General features: G+C 36.7%; 1 protein-coding gene across 6 annotated transcripts in view; it reads left to right on the top strand.

Annotated features, from left to right (window-relative positions):
* SYTL5 (synaptotagmin like 5) overlaps positions 1-19,916 on the top strand; it is a 2,413,062-nt gene that overhangs the window by 682,999 nt on the left and 1,710,147 nt on the right. For all 6 annotated transcript variants that reach the window (XM_044072411.1, XM_044072417.1, XM_044072414.1 and 3 more), the window contains one exon: positions 11,151-11,182. The gene's annotated coding sequence lies outside the window, so the exon portion shown is untranslated. The remainder of the gene's footprint in view (positions 1-11,150; positions 11,183-19,916) is intronic.

Raw genomic sequence — 19,916 nt, forward strand, 5'->3', positions numbered from 1 at the left:
ATTATACAATGCCTGATTATACGGTGCCTGATTATACAGTCCCTGATTATCCAATGCCTGATTATACGGTGCCTGAGTATACAGTCCCTGATTATACAATGCCTGATTATACGGTACCTGATTATACGGTGCCTGATTATACAGTCCCTGATTATACAATGCCTGATTATACCATCCCTGATTATACAGTCCCTGATTATAGAGTCCCTGATTATACGATACCTGATTATATGGTGCCTGATTATACAGTCCCTGATTATACAATGCCTGATTATACACTGTCTGATTATACAGCCCCTGATTATACAATGCCTGATTATACGGTCCCTGATTATACAATGTCTGATTATACAGTCCCTGATTATACAATGCCTGATTATACGGTGTCTGATTATACAGTCCCTGATTATACAATGCCTGATTATACAGTGTCTGATTGTACAGTCCCTGATTATACAATGCCTGATTATACGGTGTCTGATTATAGAGTACCTGATTATACAGTGCCTGATTATACAGTACCTGATTATCCTCACTTAAAAGACTTATTTTTAGTTTTCCTAATATTGGAAAAACTTCCTCCTTCTTTCCTTTCACTGCATGACTTTGCAACCACTCCTTCATTTTTTATATTCCTAGCATATATATCTTCATTCCAATGTATATTCCCATATAACATCTCTTCTGCATTAGTGTATTCCTTCTGTTCAGATTCTCTTATAATATTTGTCAGATGATGAATATGATGACACTCTGTTGTTATTTTTACTTTTTAATTAGTGTACCACTCTGTCCAGTTATTGTAACTTTCAGTTAACTTCTCTCCACGGCCTGTGTAGCTGTTTTTAAGTCCCAACTGCCTAAATATTTTTGTCTAGCTTCAGTCTCATTTTCTTCAAAATCTCTTTCTGAATAATGTCCTTATTGATTAAAGAAATTAACCTGTGGTCAGAAAATTAAACATTTTTAGTCAGTGTCCTGCAGTTGGTAAAACAATGTGTAAAAGGAAGTAATCAATCCTTGCTGTAAGTCCTCCTCGCCTATATATAAACGCATCCCTTTTCAGAAGCATTACACAAATCTGTTCTACTATTCCTTCTAATACCTTACCATCTTGCTGTAATTCTATTCTAAATGTACGACAAATCTCCAAATCCAGTATATTAGATCTGATATTACTAATAAAGGTACTATATTTTTAAATAATTCATGCCTTTCCTTTTTCCTTACTATGTATAAGCGTTGCACACTTCCAGATTGTTACTTTCCACTCATATGTCACGTTATTACCTTTCCTGCGTAACAGAGCCTGTATTGGAATATTAGGTGCTGCCATCACTAAAAACCCAGATCTTTCTACCTAGCCAGAAAATAGGCCATTATACCATACTATCTGGCTGTTTCAGTTTACCCTCTACACCTTAATTAAACTAACATCCTGCAAGGTGCATAATCTAATTGCAGTCCCTCAATACATTAAAAAAATAATTATTTTTGACTTTATTTCTGAAGCTGCTTACTTTGTTGGAAAGATGATTCAGTGACTTTTTTCCTTCCTTCACTCTTTCTTTTTCACTTTTCTACTCCCCTTTATTTTGTATAATTCTTATTTATCTTTTATCATTCTTTGCTCTATAGTTTCCCTATTATAAGTTTACTATGTTCCTGTCTTACAATTTCTCATCCTCCTCCCCCCACCTTTAGTGCAAAAGTTCATATATCTGTGTATTTTACATACATATATATATGTACTGCATTCCTATTTATAAAGTATGTAATCTGTAAAACTTTGTGAGGAAGTTTTTTCAAGTGTTTATGCAGATCTGATGATAAAAGTCAGAACTGAGTATAACTTCGTTATTTACCTACCCTATTCTCATTCTTTTATAGCATAGCATGTGCTTATTTAAATGCAAGTTTAACACATCTTACAATGGAGGGGGTTTACAAGTCTTCATAACCCACTGCGTAAGTGAATAAAGAACAAAAAAATTGCAGATTATGAATTAAAGTTCTAAGGTATTTACACATAAAGGTAAAAGGAATACTAAGGCACTGTCTAGTCTTCACAAACAGCAGGCAGTCAAAAAAGTTAAAACAGAGCTTGAATAAATCCAAAGGTTTGCTTTCACAATGTCTCATTGCTTCTTCAGACCATAACTGAAATGAAACAGTCAGCATTTTTAAACATCAAGCAACCAATCAGAACACATAAAGCCAACAATGAATCAATTAACTAATCAATATAGCCCTCAAATTCAAGAATGGTTTAAGTGAAACCCTGTCATTTAGCTCACTCCCTCTATTAGCATGCATCCTTATAATCCATCTGGCTTCAGCTGTTTCTGTATGTGTTTTAATATCACCCATCCATTCACTTTCTGGTAGTTCTTCTACTGCCATACATTTAAATATATGGCTACTACATGTTTGCCAGGTTTTGCATCAATATGGATTTTCTAGAGAGTAGGAAGTGTGAAAATCTAATGTGTAGCATTATTGACTCACATCATTCCTCAGTGATTTACCAGAAAATCAATATGTTTACTATGGGCAAAGCCAAAATATAAGACAAAATAAAGGATATTCTGCAAAACTCGGGATAGCTGAGTGGTGTGGATATCAATTTTGAAAATGTTGTTTAATATATGAATGGAGCAGTAATTGCTATACTTTATTTTCTAGACAGAAAAAACAAACCTATAAAAAGATAAGACAACCTCCAGAACAAACAGTTTCATCCACTCTCTTTGGGAGCATGATTTTGTAGTGGTGGAGCTGTTTACATACACCAATGATCTTTAGGACTATGTTGTCTGATGATTTGTGTTCCTGGGAGGTTATCATTAGCAGTCTAGTCTCAGAGTAGGTGCCCTGTAAAAATGCAATCCCTAGAGTGGTACATTTAAAGATTAAGAGAATCTTGCTTGGAAGAATGATACCAGGACCCATCTCTGGTTTCAAGCCTGGGGTGATATTTGCTGATGAGTTACTGGTGGCTAAGTGTTTAGATAGCCCTGTTAAGGGTGTGATCAAACTTAAAAAAACTGAATAGAGCTGACATGTAATAACCACCTATAAGTTAAAGGAGACAGGTATAGTGTCATTTCAGTGGCAGACAGAAGCAAGACAGATTAGGATGGACTAAATTCTGCAATTTGAAACTCGTTCTTAGGATAGGGACTGTTACCTCACTTTTGAGAGGGAAGGTAGAGTGTGTTTGAGTGATTGAAAATTACCATGTTATATTAACTTATCTTGCCTCTAGACTATGCTTTAATTCTAGAAACACATTTTTTCATCTTGGTGGTCCATCTCCAACTCGTTTTTTTACTCCTAGGAAGAGGCTGCAAGCACATGTGATGGTACATACAAGTGTCTTGCAAAGCATTTACAGGCTGTTCAAGTAGATGTGAAAGTTGTCACAATGCAACTGTGAGTTAAAAAAACAAACTGAGTATGTTTTGTTTTGTATATGCACCTAAAATACATTAAAGTTTTTGGCTGTCTAGGAGACAGAGGATTCCAGACATGCTACCATGTGCTGATCACATTTCTTCCTGAACAGTTTATTGCTCACACTTGGGGACAGGGACTGATCCAGTTGTAGGTGACCTAGGCAGCTGCCTAGAGCCTGGTCACAACATTAAATTTAAAAAAATCAATATACTGCTGTTTTAAAAATAAAGTTTTCCTGTTCTCAGCATCTGCATGCATCTATGTCTTGTTGATCATCTGTTGCTTTACTTTCAGTCAGTGAGAAAGCACACAGAGTGAGCACAAGATTTATTTTCACTCCAAGTGAGTTGGGACATGCAGACTTGTTTATTTAAATAACAAATACAATAAAATGCAGAGTTTTGTGAGACTGCAGGTACAAGAGTTCTTTTCCTAACAGAAGCAAGAACAGTAGTTGTATATGTGCATGCTCCAAGCTAATTGACTTGGAATGTACAGGAGTATGCAATTAACTAACAAACAGAAGATTTAGAAGATTGCAAGTATAAGTGCTCTGACTGAAAATGCCTAAGTGTACGGGAGGGGGGATAGTTTAGTTAAGTGACTTGCTCATGCTCAAACCTGTACCTTAACTACAGGAAGCAAGAGTTGTAATCCTCTTCACAAATTGCCCGACCTCAATTAGTTTTTTTTATTTTGGTAAATCACTGAGTCAGTCAGACAGTCAATATAGGCATTACAGTTTTACAGTTTTCTGTTTCACAACACACATGTTGATGCAAAACTGGTTCCGATATCTTTGTAAGTGATTTATAGTATGTTGCATTTGTCTTCACCTTTGCAGTACATCTCCAATTTTGCCTCATATTTATGGCCTGTCTTTGAGCAAGTCACTTAACCAGACAGTGGTTTGGCACAATTGGACATTTTTACTAGGTACTTCAATAGTCCCCTGAACTGCAAGCCTAGTAACTTTGTTTTGTCTTTTGGCTTATCCTGGTTAGGGGTCGCCACAGTGGAACTCTGGTCCGCTAATGTTTGGTAGTGGATTTTTACGTGCCGAGTTACCAGCCCTGATGCACAACCTTCAACGAAGGCATGCCCATTCACGCATGTCTCCACACAGAAGACGCTCTAGCTGAGAATCGAACACGACAATGTCTTGCTGTGAGGTGACAATGCTAGCTGTAAACCAAACTTTATGGTGTAAAGGAAGGAGCTTGATTGTAGTAGACGGATGCATCAGTACATGTGCCACTTTCTTTGGCTGTGACCCTTGGTGTCCTTAACGTCGACTGGGCTAGATTCCAAAAGAGTTGCTCTCAGTGTAAGTCTGCCCTGTTTCTGAAAGACTTGCTCTGTATGTAAGTGACTTACCTCAGTGAAAGGCCTATCTATAAACAGTCTTACACGGGGCAGATTCCAAAAGACCCGCTCTCAAGTAAAAGTGGTCAGTGAAGGTGAAGTCACTGCATTAGTTAACAGTTCTACTTTAGAGTGACTGCAGGAAAAAATAAAATTCAGCACACAGTGCTGAAGTAAACAAAATATAGTTGGGATGTCACAAATAACAACTTTTCATTACTGCATGGAAGGCAAGGACAGTACCTCTGGAACAGAAAACCAGGGTAAAAAAGGGATAGGAGGATGTGCTCCAGTTATTAATTGATCATAGTTGCCAGCCTTGTGTAGAAAATATATATCAGAGTTATGGAAAGGAGATTTCATCCTCATCTTGATCTTCTATTTCAGAAAAGGTTGGGTAGAGTCCATTTTGGCTATAAAAGAGTGGCTCAACTATTTAATCTTATACATGTCATGCAGGGGCCATGGGAATCTGTCAGTATGGTCTGCATGTGTTTTATGGACATGGAGAAACCATACTTTTGCACATGGACAGGAATGTCCTGTGGGAAGTAATACAACTGTGAAGATTCATGAAGCTGCTGGTACATCTTACTTGGTCCCTACATTTGTAAAGAGAAAGATTTACATCTGCAGTCTCAATAATACATTGAATAAATTCATGATGGAGCAGACTTTTACAGGGTGTGTTCAGTTTCTCCTTTTCATGATTTTCATATATAAGATATGAATGCAATGTCCAGGATTGGTCAGTATCTTTTATGAAGGTATGATGTTGACATTGTTGTTTGCCAGTGATGATGTCATTCTGTCCCAAAGTGACTGATATTTCCAACATACACTGGAGTGGTTCACTAGAAAATGTGAAGTGTAATTGATTAAAAATCAGCAATTCCACATCATTGGCCATGTTTTCATTCTGGAAAAGACTGAATTGCTCTGTGTAAGTAGGCAGCAGCTGTCTCATGTGGAAGAGTGTAAATATCTTGAGATCTTGTTTATGACTGAGATTAGAAAAATAAAGGAAACTGACCTATTGATAAGGTGCAGTTCTGCCAGTGCTAACAATGTTATTCTGAACTGTGCTACTGAAACATGTGCCAAGTTGTAGGAAGAAACTTTCAATTTGCAAGTCTTTCCACTTCCACAACCACACCTATATAGTGATAAAAAGGATGATATTGTGTATATATATATATATATATATATATTGCATAAATTATTTTCCATTTCAAGTTGCTGGGGTAGTTCTCTGTAATAGAATGAGAAAGTTAGCAATCTGGGAGAATGTCAGAGTAGAGTCACTGCTTCTTCAGATTGAAAGGAGTCAGCCAGAGGGCTTAAGCATTGTTGGTGTCTCCTGTGTGATGTATACCTGCTGTGGTCTAGGGATGAAGCTCCAGAGATATCCAAAAGACAAACTGGAGACATTATATGTTTCATATTATGTTGGAACATCTTGGGACCACAGGAGATGAGATGGTGACAAAGAATTATATTCTGTCCTGCTCAATATACTAACAATATAACGTTTTTAAGGATGAGCAGTTAAAAGGATGAGCAGAGGGATGGAGATTTGTCTTTGAGAAGAAAATGGATACATTTCAAATATCAATGGTATGTGATGCCAAGAAGAAAAGGCACTGCCATGCAACAACAGAGAATAATAACATTTTAGCAAAGTTGGATTAACTGTGCTGCATCTGTCTAGATGAATTATGCCTTGGCTTATTTATTGGGTCAATGCATGTTATAGACCCCCTAATTTGTTGCCTCCCATCTGCCACCTCTGTTGCATTGAAGCATCTATTTGTTCTCATCCTAAATGACTACACGTGTTTGCAGTGGGTTCCTATCAGCATCTCGAACGTTGACAATATCGAATCCAATATTGTCGCCTTGAGAATGCTGAAGGAGTTGGTATATTTAAGTAGCGGGGGGGTGTGGTGTGGTGTATTCCTAAATGACTACACATGTTTGCAGTGGGTTCCTATCAGCATCTCGAATGCTGACAATATCGAATCCAATATTGTCGCCTTGAGAATGCTGAAAGTGCAGAACATCGAATGGGTAAACAGAAATCTCCATAAGGGGAGATTTCCATTTACTTCAGTGTAGTGCGGTCTCGGAATTGGTATATTTAAGTAGCGGGGGATGTGGTGGGGGTGCAGGGGGGCTTGCTACACCCTTTATTTATTTTTTTTGGTGTGTTTGTTATTTTATTGCATTTTGAAAATGTAATAGGTCGTTTGCAATATTGCAATGATACTTATATTTATTTCAATGAAATCTTGATTATCCATTTGAAAGAACATGAAATACAATTGCAAGTGATACTCTTGACATAGCTTCACCCATTTTCATCAACTCTGAAATGTGTATTTTAACATGGTTTAGTCTATATCTCTGAAATGTCTCTAATTTTGCCTCAGACTCTCTCCATCGATTGCAAAATTTATGGTTTCATAGCAGATCAGAATATTGCAGTTACAAAATAATGACAGCCATTACAGTTACAGACTTCATATTTATTTTAAAATTCATATTAATGCTGATTATCTGACCACATCATACCTCTCAACCTCTTAATACAAGTAAACTGGACAAAACCAGAGTAATGGGAGGAACAAAGACCTAAATATAGGGACAGATTTTAAATATTGCTCTTATAAACTTAGAAAGTTGCTAGAATTAAAGGTTTTGTGTTGTCACACATTTTCTGAAGGATATGAAGACTGACACTCAAATGTTTTTCATTATTTAGTGAATTCAGTCCTCATTGATGTATTAGAAAATCACAACTTTTATGAGGAGTAGACCAAAAATATGAGACAAGAATCTGGACATTCTGGGAAAATTTGGACAATTAAGAGGTATAGATTACTTGCATATGTGAATAAGAGTAATCATTTATTTATTTATTATTTATGTTAAGATTTGCAATGGGTGTGACGAGGATGGACAGGATTAGGAATAAGTATATTAGAGGTTCAGCCCAGGTTGGAAAGTTTGGTTACAAAGCCAGAGAGGCAAGATTACGTTGGTTTGGACATGTGCTGAGTAGGGATGCAGAGTATATTGGGAAAAAGATGCTAAGGATGAAGCTGCCAGGTAACAGGAAAAGAGGGAATTCTAAGATAAGGTTTATGGATGTGGTGAGAGAGGACATGCAGGTAGTTGGTGTGACAGAGCAAGATGCAGAGGACAGGAAGAAATGGAAACAGTTGATCTGCTGTGGCAACCCCTAACGGGAGCAGCCGAAAAAAAAAAAGAAGAAGAAGAAGATTTATTTATTTTACATTTGTTAACCGGGGGTGTCTGACTGAGCCATAAAGGCCCTTTTTCAGCAGAGGCCTGGGGAGAAAAGCTCCACAGAGGACAGGAAGAAATGGAAACAGTTGATCTGCTGTGGCGACCCCTAATGGGAGCAGCCAAAAGAAAAAACAAGAAGATTTATTTATTTTACATTTGTTAACTGGGGGTGTCTGACTGAGCCGTAAAGGCCCTTTTTCAGCAGAGGCCCAGGGAGAAAAGCTCCACAAAGAAAAATTACAGACACATTTGGTTATTTAGACATGATCAGTATACACACAAATTACAAGAGACATGTTTTTACAGTGGTATGTGGCAAATAAACAGTTACAGTGGAGAGAACAAACAAAAAAATATTAATTTTAAAAATAAAGGTAATTAATAGATTTGTGGTGTACAGCTGAAATTTGGAACATAGGTAGAATACATACATACTACACAGGTACAGTACATACATTGGAGATTAGCTAGTGTTTGTGAGTAAGGTTGAAAACTATTATCAAGTGCTCTAGATTTAGTATGTTAGAAGCCATATTAACTTCATTTGGGACTCACTTATATTTGCATTCTTTTAATACCAGTAACCATTAACAGTAATCTGTCAACATTCAAGAACCATCTGCTTTTTGCTATTTACAAATACAAATTGCAGCTGTTATCATGACATACCCCACAACTTGTCATATGTTACTTTTTGCTTATTATACACACAGTAGTGTTTATAATGAAGTTTGTTTATTAATGTTAATATTGTAGTAGCACTTTGTAAAAACAGTAACTGAAGTTTATTTAAGGAACAACTGCTCTATTTAATTGTAAGTGTAAACTTTTACAAACTTGCATATAGTGGGTAACTAAGAAAATAACTGCAGGATAAGCAACAGATTCACTCACTGGTACTTCAGTATCTTTATTTTTCCCCATTTTTTGCATACCCTCCACCTGTACAATTTTAGCTTTTACTTTACTCAGCACTTCCCAATGGGGCTGGCACCACATTAGTGTTTGTTAGGACCAGAAAGTTGAGCAAAGCATCTGATAGCATCACATATGCTCTCCTGCATGCCCAGGTATTTTTTTTCTGCATATTCTAATTTGGTGGAGCTATTGATGGCACACACATCAGTGCATGTAACATCAGTTAGTTCCAGTGCCCCCCCCCCCACCAGCCAAAATACTAGCAATGATCTCAAGCATGATTATGTCACCATCCCTGTCACAAGTGATGTGCCATATTGCAGGCAGAAACCCCTCCCACAATGGGTGAGCTGGCAAGATCATTCCTTTTTACTCTGTCACTCAGCTTGTCCAGTGCCCAAACCACTAATTGGTTGCAGTCAGAGCTCCATCCTTGTATGTCATTGAGCCAGGGATGATGATTCAGGTTGTTGTTGTAACAGTTCTTTCAAATTATGTTGCATACTTCTGAAAACATTTCAAGTTCTTGACAGGATTTTCTTTTCTTCGAAGGTTGACAAAATGTTGCTGATCTTCCTGCTTTTATCATTGTTTATTTGGTTACAACTTAATGATTAAAACAGTTGAATATCCTGATGCTTTAGAGTCAAATCTTGTGAATATTTAGTGTAGTTCCATACATTGTTCTTCTACAAACGTGTACTTTTGTTAACTAGACAAGTTACAGCTAATATCATGGGGCAAATTAATTATTCTACCATTCGAAGTGACATAACCTCTAGAGATGCTGCTGCCCAAATGTTAAAAGGGCCTCAAGAAAAATGCTGCCACTTTTTTGTTCTAAATCTTCATATACTATAAACAAAACCTGCAGGTATATCTTGACAATGTAAATGTTTTTCTTCTTCATGTTATCATTTGTTAAATTAGAAATCAGTGTATAATGGAGCAGTTGTGAAGTATTAATTGTGTACTGCATTTAAGAGCTGCAATGACATATAATTATGTTTTTCAGTGGTTAGATACACAGATAGTAATTATATGTGTATGAAAACGCTACAGATATCTTAAGCATGTCAGAGACTGCATTTTCATTGAAGATTCATTTAGTGCTTTTTCAAAACTGATCTATTTCTGTTTCTTTGGAGTGTCATTATTTTTCTAGTCTCTGCTGCACAGTTAGTTAAGAAATCAGCTGTTTTGTCTCTAAGGGCAGGATTAATTCATTACATGTTCCCAGGAGCACACTGCATAAGTAATTGACGTTACAGGATCTCTTCTATCTCACATTTGCAGGATGTGACAAATGGAGAAAAGCATTAGGATGACAGAAAAAATATTACTGTGTCCTTGGGTAATCTTTTTAAAGAGTCTTTAAAATGTTGGCAGGCTGTGTCATGTGACTGAATAAATATGAAACCTTGTAGCAGTTATGGAGTTGATCCTATTTCATAAGTTGGTATCCTTTGTGATGGGTTTTATGACCTAAGGGAGCTGATAAATAGTAGCATCACAACATTTCTTTCTTTTATTTATGATGCTTCGAATGCTTCCATTTCATCTTTTTTGGAAATGCTTTTTCCTGCTGTATTTGACCATTTCTTCAAAAATGTTATCACATTAATTTGAAAGCTAATATTTGAGTTTCATGCTAGTAGTGAGGCATTCATGCTAGTGCCTAATTGACATCACATAAAAGCTTTTGTGATTGATGGATATATTTCATACTGAGGCAGAAGCTGTTATATAATTCTTATGCCAAACATTATTTACTCTGTAGATATTTTTTATTGATATGTATCAACAGCATTACCAAATCTAGTAATACACAATAAGATCATTACCAAGTCAGAGTGTTGCATTTGTTGGCTTCGTTATATAACAGTTATAACAATGTAATGCTTAACTCAGTCACTTGTTTGTCATATATAAAAATATATATATGTGTGTGTGTGTGTGTGTGTGTGTGTGTGTGTGTGTGTGTGTGTGTGTGTGTGTGTGTGTGTGTGTGTGTGTATATATATATAAGACAACTAGATAGATATATGCATATAATACTGGCTCAATTTCTATTTCTTCTGTTTCTGTCTTTACAGGTGCTGCTGTGGAAACAATTTCCTTCCTAATGGTAAGCTTTCCTATGTTGCAAATCACTTTGTTTGTTTTACATACTAGTGTCTGAAGTGTCACTTCTTTATTCTTGTGGAATACTGGGGAAATTTATTTATTTTATTAATTTATTTTATGTTTGATTACTGGGTTGGTCTGGCTGTGTAAGCAAGTGCCTGTTTTCAGCAGAGACCCGGGGAGAAAAGCTCCACATACATGACAAAAATACAAAAGTCAGAGATGTGTAGAATTTATAGAGCATACAATACAGCAAACAATAGAATATTATGGCATAGTATGATGAGAAATTACAGAAGTATACCATCTGTGGAGTGTACAGTAGTAAAGCAAAATGGGGCTGCCACAGTGGTGCAGCGGTTAGCGTTGTCGTCTCACAGCAAGAGGTTCTCCGGTTCGATCCCCGGCTGGGGTGCCTTCTGTGCGGAGTATGCATGTCTTCCTTGTGGTTGAGTGGGTTTCCTCCGGGTACTCCGGTTTCCTCCCACATCCCAAAGACATGCTGTAGGTGGATTGGACATTCTACATTTGCCCTAGGTGTGAGTGTGTGCATGTGTGTGCCTTCTGTGGAAGGTTGGGCACTGGGCTGGCAACTCGACACTGTAAAACTCCACTGCCAGTCATGAGCGGACAGGTGATCCGCTGTTCCGACCCCTAACCTGGAAAAGCCGAAAGAAGAAGAAGACAGTAGTAAAGCAAAATGTAATGCATTTGAATAAGAAAGCATACAAAGACTGTTTACAGTTATATACATTCATTTAAAAAATACAGTACACTATGGCAGTTTTTTTATGATTGTAAGCTATGAGTAGTGCTGGAGGAAAATTTATCTGAATGGTGGTAGTAAGGCTAGCCATGATCAGTACAAGTACATTTCCAGCTCAGCTTGAGGTGGGCTTTTAATTGGGTTTTAAAGGTGAGACTAGATTATCAATAAACCAACACTAAAACTTAGAATGAACCACAAATCCACTAGTGAAATAACCAAAAAGCCAAAAGAAAGCCAAATGTTTAGCGCTTTCATCCACAATTTAATACGTGAACTTCTTCAGAAACAATTCATTATAACCACCAGTTCTTTAAATACATCACAGTACAGGAAATTACATCACATCAATCCAAATTGTTGACAACAATATTTTTAAAAATAATGATGTAAAAATGAAATGAAATAAAATAAGATAAAATACACATACACTTATAAACACAATATGCATATGATCATAACTGTACTTTATATACATTGTATGTATATATACACACATTTGTGTGTACACACACATAAAAAAAATATATATGTGTGTGTGTATACATGTATAAATGTCTACCTATACATTAAAAAACACTTTAAATTAATGGACTCATTAAGGCCAGTCGGCTTGTCGGCCCCCAGCACAAGTTGCCACAGTGTCTCCTTACATTCTAAGACATTGTTAAAATCTCCCCCAAACTCACTAGTGTTGATTTTTTCCAATACTGAAAATTGAAATTTCTTAAAGTCCCTACAAATTAATGAATGTTTGGCCAAGGAATTAAACTTATCGTTGTTCTTTATAGCTAAATTGTGCTCGTAAATTCTCCTCTTTAGAACTCTTTTTGTTTTACCTATATAGTAGTGTTCACATGACACACAATTGGCAATGTACACAACGTATTCGGAATTACAATTATAATAACCTTTATCCCAAATGGTGTAATTAAGAGACTTTATAAATACACTGGTACTGTTGCTGATAAATCTACACTGTCTACAATTGTTACATGCATATGTACCCCTCTTGATACTAGCTGCTCTTGTCAAATCCTGATATCTGTTGCGATCTGTCTCAAGCATAGATTTTAAATTAGTCACCCTTTGATAGGTGAAAGTAGCTTTCACCCCTAAAGTGCCAACCAAATCTTTGTTCCCTAATACCACTTTCCAGTTGTTAATGATGATGTCTCTAATAGACCACATTTCATTGACAATGGGTAAAGGGAACGGAATGTTATAAGTACTTTGGATATCTGAAACAGTGGATCCAGAACTTATGCCTAACTGACTAGAAAAAGAATAGGTTTAGCAACACCCTTCCTCAACAGAATGACCTCTTGTTCTATTTTTTTTAATCCATTCTGTCGCATAACTTCTATACATAAATAATGATCGTAAAAATCAAATTTCACTTAGAAATATGTTGTCATTGGTGGTGAGCCTACTCAAATGAATTATTTGGCCCTTAACCACACTTTTTTCATATGTATAGGGTGTAAACTATCCCTGTGTAGGTACTGATTAGCAAAAACTTCTTTCCTGTATATTTGACTATTAAATGTGTTGTTGGCTTTATCTACACTAAGTAAAACATCGAGGAAGGGAATATTATCCCCAAACCCACTCATTTTAAAAAACAAAAAATCTGTAGTGTGATTCAAATTTACCACCAAATCAGAAAATTCTTCCAAAGTACCAGTCCACAAAAAAAACAAATCATCTATAAATCTAAAATATGAGAGTACCTTACTGAAACCTGAGTGTTTAACCAAAAACTTAAGCTCCCAGTTTGCCATAACCAAGTTGGCAAATGCTGGTGCCACCCTGGCTCCCATTGCTACTCCCGAAATCTGTTTGTAAATGTGTTTCTTTTGGCTTTTTGGTTATGAGACTAGATTATCAGTTTCAAAAATGTTGTTGTTCTTCTTTCAGCTTTTCCCAGTTAGGGGTCACCACAGCAGAACTCTGGTCCGCTAATGATTGGCAGTAGATTTTTTTATGGGTGCCGAGGTGCCAGCTCAACGTCCAACCTTCAACGAAGGCACGCCCATTCTACGCATGTCTTTTGAATGCCACTTGACTGCGGGGAAGACATGCAGACTCCACACAGAAGGTGCTCCAGCTGAGAATCGAACGGGAGAACCTCTTGCTGTGAGGCAACAATGCTACCGCTGCACCACTGTGACTTACATTTACTCCAGATATCTAGTTTTAGTGCTGGAAGTGCTTTACCATATCTTATAAACTTTCTTATTGTATTTGGCAAAGTGGGCTTCACTCTTAATTTGATATACGCTCACATTTGTACTTGTATGTTTGTGTGTTAAATTACATTAGGAATCTCATGCCAGGGAAGTAATCATATTAATATTGATACATTCTTTCCAGTGGGCACAGGATAATGTACGCCGTACTCTTATCCAACAATGTGAATATTCGCTGTTTGTTTCTAGTTATGATAATCTCCTGTTATTTCTATTGTGTGTGTGTGTGTGTGTGTGTGTGTGTGTGTGTGTGTGTTATTAGTATCTGTGATAGAGGATTATGATTGGTCACTGGTCATATCCGGCTTAGAATTATGATTGGTCACTGATTATATCCATCTTATTATGTGTTTGAGACATGGATAACAACAAATTATCATCATTCTTGAGAGGTGAATCTTGGAATCCATGTCAAGAAGACTGACCATAGGTGAACTGATGCCTTAGGCAAAGGGCTTCATTGTGCTCCCTGCTGCCCACTGCTCTTCCATACATCACATCGATCCCCCCTTGTCTGCCTCCCATCCTGACTACTCTCACCATCTACATTATGTATTTTCCTTTTCTCACAGTTTGTCTTACTCTGATTTCTTCAGGCATTCATTCACGTATTAAACACACCCTAATTAGGCAAGACTGCACCCTGATAACTGTGGAGAAAACAAATACATTAAACTGGGGGTGTGGGGTTGCTAGGCCACCAGACTCCTTAGGGGTTCTAGATTCTCTGAGGTTTATGTTACATTTTTTTTAATCTGTTCATCCAGTGATGGATTGTTTAAGGATATTATCTACTTTTTATGCCTACATGAATCAGAGCTTTTCTGTATTATTAAAGAGGCAAGTTCACATATAGGATGAAGCTACAGTATTGAATTCAAAAAAAGGTTATTTTAATGGTAACCATCTGAAATTAGTACTGCTTTAGTCAGTCCTGTAATATGGAGATTGAATGGCTTGAAAAATGGGCTATATTACTTGCTTTCAAGATGGCCATTTCTTGGAATAGTCCCTTTTCTCAGAGATAGGGTGATCTCAGAGTTGGTATATATAAGATACATAAGAGTGGGAGGAGGGGAGTCCCCCCATTGGTTGGTGAAGAGGGGTCTGCCCCTACAAAAAAACAAGTTTAAAGAAGAAAAGTGATATTCAGTATCGGCTCTTCTCCTGCATTTTCATTTTTTTGGGTGTGGAAGCACTTGGCATGAGTTTTGACATTTCAATAGTGAACTAATTTTAACCTTTTCTGGAATGTGCTTATTATTTGTATTACTGCATACTATAAAAACAAATAATTATACATACAGGAATACAGTGTGAAGATTCAAAAAAGAAAAAAGCTCACTGTTTTTATAAAAGTACTTCGGAAAAGCAGAATTCTTTGTCACACTTTGGGGCAAGTACATGCAGTAAATATTGACATATAAATATTCTGGCTATCTACCCAAATAGTTAAATACTAATACTAATTAGTAACAAGTAAACATTAACACCCATAATAAAGCCGTCATGCACAACAGGGAATCTGTACGTGATGTATTCACAGTGTATAGATGTATTTCTAGTATTCTGACTGCATCATAAAGTAGCCTTTACTTTTATCTAAGGCTGAGCTGCTATAACAAACATTTTTTGTACTGAGACAGATTTCTAATATGTGAATGCTGACATTCTCTGAGGCAATTTTCCTGTCTTTAAGTCTCAGCTGGAATGTATTTCTTGAACTATCTGTCATCATTTTATTTCCTCCACAGCACACCATTGTAAAACTTTTCTTCTTAACATCTGAAATATATTCTGACAATCTGTTGTTTTGTTTCTCTTCATGTTTTACAAGAAGACTATGTGAGTCTTAAATTATAAAGTTAGCAAAACGAGTTGGGTTTCATTCTGCAGTTCATTTGAACTGACAGACTTCATTTAAAAAGGAAAGCTTGAATGTGTTCACATGTTTAAGATAAGTAAAATTCTTATATCTACTAGATCTTTGTGTAAAATATTTTGTGCTGAATGAAAGTATATTTTTCTTCAATAACTTTTAAATTCTGATTTCTTTTAAAGCCAAAAATGAAGTAGGTGCAGCGATTTGATTCACTTGTCAGTAGATCACCCCAACACACTTGTACATTACAAAATAATAAGTGTCTGTCTTGTGAAGAACCAATAGTCTTTTGTATCAGTGATGTTATCCCCTGTTGTCACTGTCTCTACAGTATTTTCTATCCTCCATTACTTTATTCCTGTCATTCACTGCAACTGGCACTTAAAAGTGTCCTTTCCTGTATAACCTTAATCAGAGCTCTCTGATACACTTATTTTCTGGCAATAATTTGGCAGTCTTTTCAGCTGTTCCTGAAATATATTCACATTACTAATTGGGTCCCTATCCTAATCTCCTTGTTTCTATATGCTGATGCCATATTTTTGGGTGAGCAGTTTACAAAAGGACCGCTAGAGCTTGTACTGCATCCTCAGTCATAGGAAGGTCACATCTATCTGTGTTTCCTACGTGCATCCTTCCCCTTCAGGATTGGCATACCTATCCATCCTATCACACCATCAGATGGTCAGTCACTAATCATTCTTGGATCACCTGGGCTGTAGTCAGGGTTTTATCTTTCTATACCACTGGTGCAAGAAAAGTCCATTCTTTTTCAAAGGATAAAAGAGAAACATACAGCCATTAGCATATCCAGAGGTTCAGAGCAAATGATTGTATTACAACCAAAACTATTGTACACTTATGTCTGCAGCATTTTGTATTGCTAATAATGATGTAATGCATCTGTATAAAAAAATGAACTAAGGGCCTATCAAGCTGTTATCCTGGATGCCTCAAGATAACTATCACTGTTCTCAAGTAATGCACACTTATAGTTGGTAGAATTCAAAATGATATTAACATCAGATAATGAAGTTGCTTTGACAGATGTTAGGATATTCAAGTACAGCTTGAATAAAATTATAACCTTCAGAGAACTGATCCCAGTGTTTGACATACAATTGTGGATTTTAACAGAACTAATGGGATCACATTGTTTTCGACCTACCTCTTCTTATGAATATTTTCCTTTGAGGTGTCCTACATGTGTTGCGTGTTGCAGCTAAGAGCAATTTAAAAATTGAATTAACTGTTTGACAAGCAGCCTTCTCATATTGTTTACTTTAGTTAGGCTTGTATCATTTGTTACATAATAACATCTAGTAGTTTTACCGCCACCACTGCCCCACCCTAGTGCTTCCACAAAAAACGGCAGATCACATACAGTTCTTTTGTTTGAATTTTAGTGATTCTGTATAGAAATCCATGAAATGCCCCTACACTGAATCCTACATGTTTTAGGTAATATCATTTCTCATCACGGTGGTGCAGCGGTTAGCATTGCCACCTCACAGCAAGAGGTTGATGTTTGGCTGGGGTGCCTTCTGTGCAGAGTCTGCCTGTCCTCCCTGTGGTCGCGTGGGTTTCCTCCGGGTGCTCTGGTTTCCTCCCACATCCCAAAGACATGCTGTAGGTGGATTGGACACTCTAAATTGGCCCTAAGCGTGAGTGTGTGTATGTGTGTGCCTTCTATGGAAGGTTGGGCGCCGGGCTGGCAACTTGACACTGTAAAATTCCACTGCCAATCATGAGCAGACACGTGATCCGCTGTGGCGATCCCTAACCGGGAAAAGCCGAAAGAAGAAGAAGACTAAATTGTGGAAGCGCATCAAAACTTTGCTGATAAAGACACACTCATTACAGAATAATGAGTGTTCCTGGTACTTCTGAAATATGTATGTGCAAATGATCTTACGAACACAAGGACTAGACTGTTTAATGAACTGCAAACAATTTTCCTGTTCATAGGGGAATTTCTAATGGGAGTAAGAGTTGTACATCTAAGGGACCACTTGAAAGATTCTGGATCTTGGAATCATTCATATTAATGTTAAAAGGTTATAGAAATAAAAACTGTTTGTTGGCGTAGTGCTGCCATCCTGTCTGTGGCATCAGTCATCTAAACATCTTTCAGAGAAGACTTTAATGGAACTTCAACTAGAAAATCTGCCTCTGCTGGAAAGAATATGAATGCCTCCCAGTCAGGTAATGAACCTAGTGCATTAAGTAGAGTATGTTTAAAACATGAACTAGATTCTGATTTGTTACTTAGTATACTCTACATGATGATGCTCACTATGATTGGTTCACTGGGTTCTTACCATTATCCTTTGCCTCCCTCGCTGATATTCACAACAGTCATGTACTGAAAAGTGTTTGGTTTGGTTTACTTGGTGAGATATAAAGTGCAAGAGTAAATTACTCTACTTTCCATCTCTTCTATGGGTGTGTGTGGAATTTCATCTCCTGTGACTTTCCTCCAAGTTCCTTTCATGCATGCTGATCTCAGAAGAATATTTTTCTGATGTATAATATTAACTTTGATTAAAACCCACTTGACTAATTCTTGAATGGCTAAGCCTCAGTGTTCAACAATGGGTCTATATTACAACATCGAACTAAAACAAGTTTGAACATTGTAATATCAAACCCTAAAGTCCGAATGTTGAAAATAGTGAAGCTGCGGCACATCAACTTTTTTCCCAGGGAAAAAAATCGGTGGGCCATTTTCGGGGCTTTGCAAATTCCTCCACTGTGATGCGATCTCGTAGTTGGTATATTTAAGTGGGGGTGGGGTGGGAGGCACAGCCCCCCACTTTAGTTTATGTTTAAAGTTATTTATTTATTTTTTTTGTCACGGAACAGCGGTTTATTTCCCTGGGGAAAGACATTGCTGTTCTGTGTTTTTGATTTTGTTGGGTTTCAGCCTTTAGGGTTTGATATTACAACAATCGAACTTTTGTTAGTTCGACATTGTGATATAGCCCCATCAACAATATATGATATAGGTAAGGAAAAGAAAACCTCACTGAAGTGAAAAATATAATAAGATCAATAATAATAGTACAACGTAAACTTTTATTATTATGTAAAATTCAAATAACAGTGTCACAGACTAGCACAAATAACATGTGTATTACTATATTTTTTTTAGCTGAACTAAGTGCTACTATATTTACTGTGGTACACAGAATCACATCTATCTCTGTCTGACATATTTTCCCTATAGTAGTATCAGTTCTACACTAGAGACTTATCATCGGAGGATCAATGTGTCTTTGGTGGTAAATATGTCAATAAATGGCACAGACCTGCTTTTAGAATCATAGCCAGCCAATGACATAAGAGTGCTGCAGATGTGTACCATATAAATAGAAATACTTTTTTGAGATTTTTTGGCAAACCCTTGTAACAGTCAACAAAATCTTATTTGAGTATGCAGATGTTGAATACATTTGGTTCACAATAATGGAAGCTTATGGATATTTTTTTAAAGTTTGGGGTTCTTTAATAACATTGTCAGATACCACCTTATAAATATTAGCAGTTGCAATGAATAGTCCATGGGCTTACTGTTGAAAATATCATCTCTTATTTGTTAAGAGTAAGTAGTATCATTGCAAATGCTGAGATATCTATGGGAGCTTTATAGTGTATCCCCAGCTGTAAATTTTGGGGAACTGAAATCAAAATAGAACCCCTGAATTTAATTTGTTTTGATGACCATTATCCAAGACTAATATATTACTAAAGCAATGACCATGCCTCCATCTTATTCTGAATGTGCAGCATAATTCCTTAAAGCTCATTTCATAAAAATAATTATGGCTTATTT

Source organism: Protopterus annectens, chromosome 5.part0 (genome assembly GCF_019279795.1).
Source record: "Protopterus annectens isolate FY-2018-M chromosome 5.part0, PAN1.0, whole genome shotgun sequence".
NCBI lineage: Eukaryota > Metazoa > Chordata > Ceratodontiformes > Protopteridae > Protopterus > Protopterus annectens.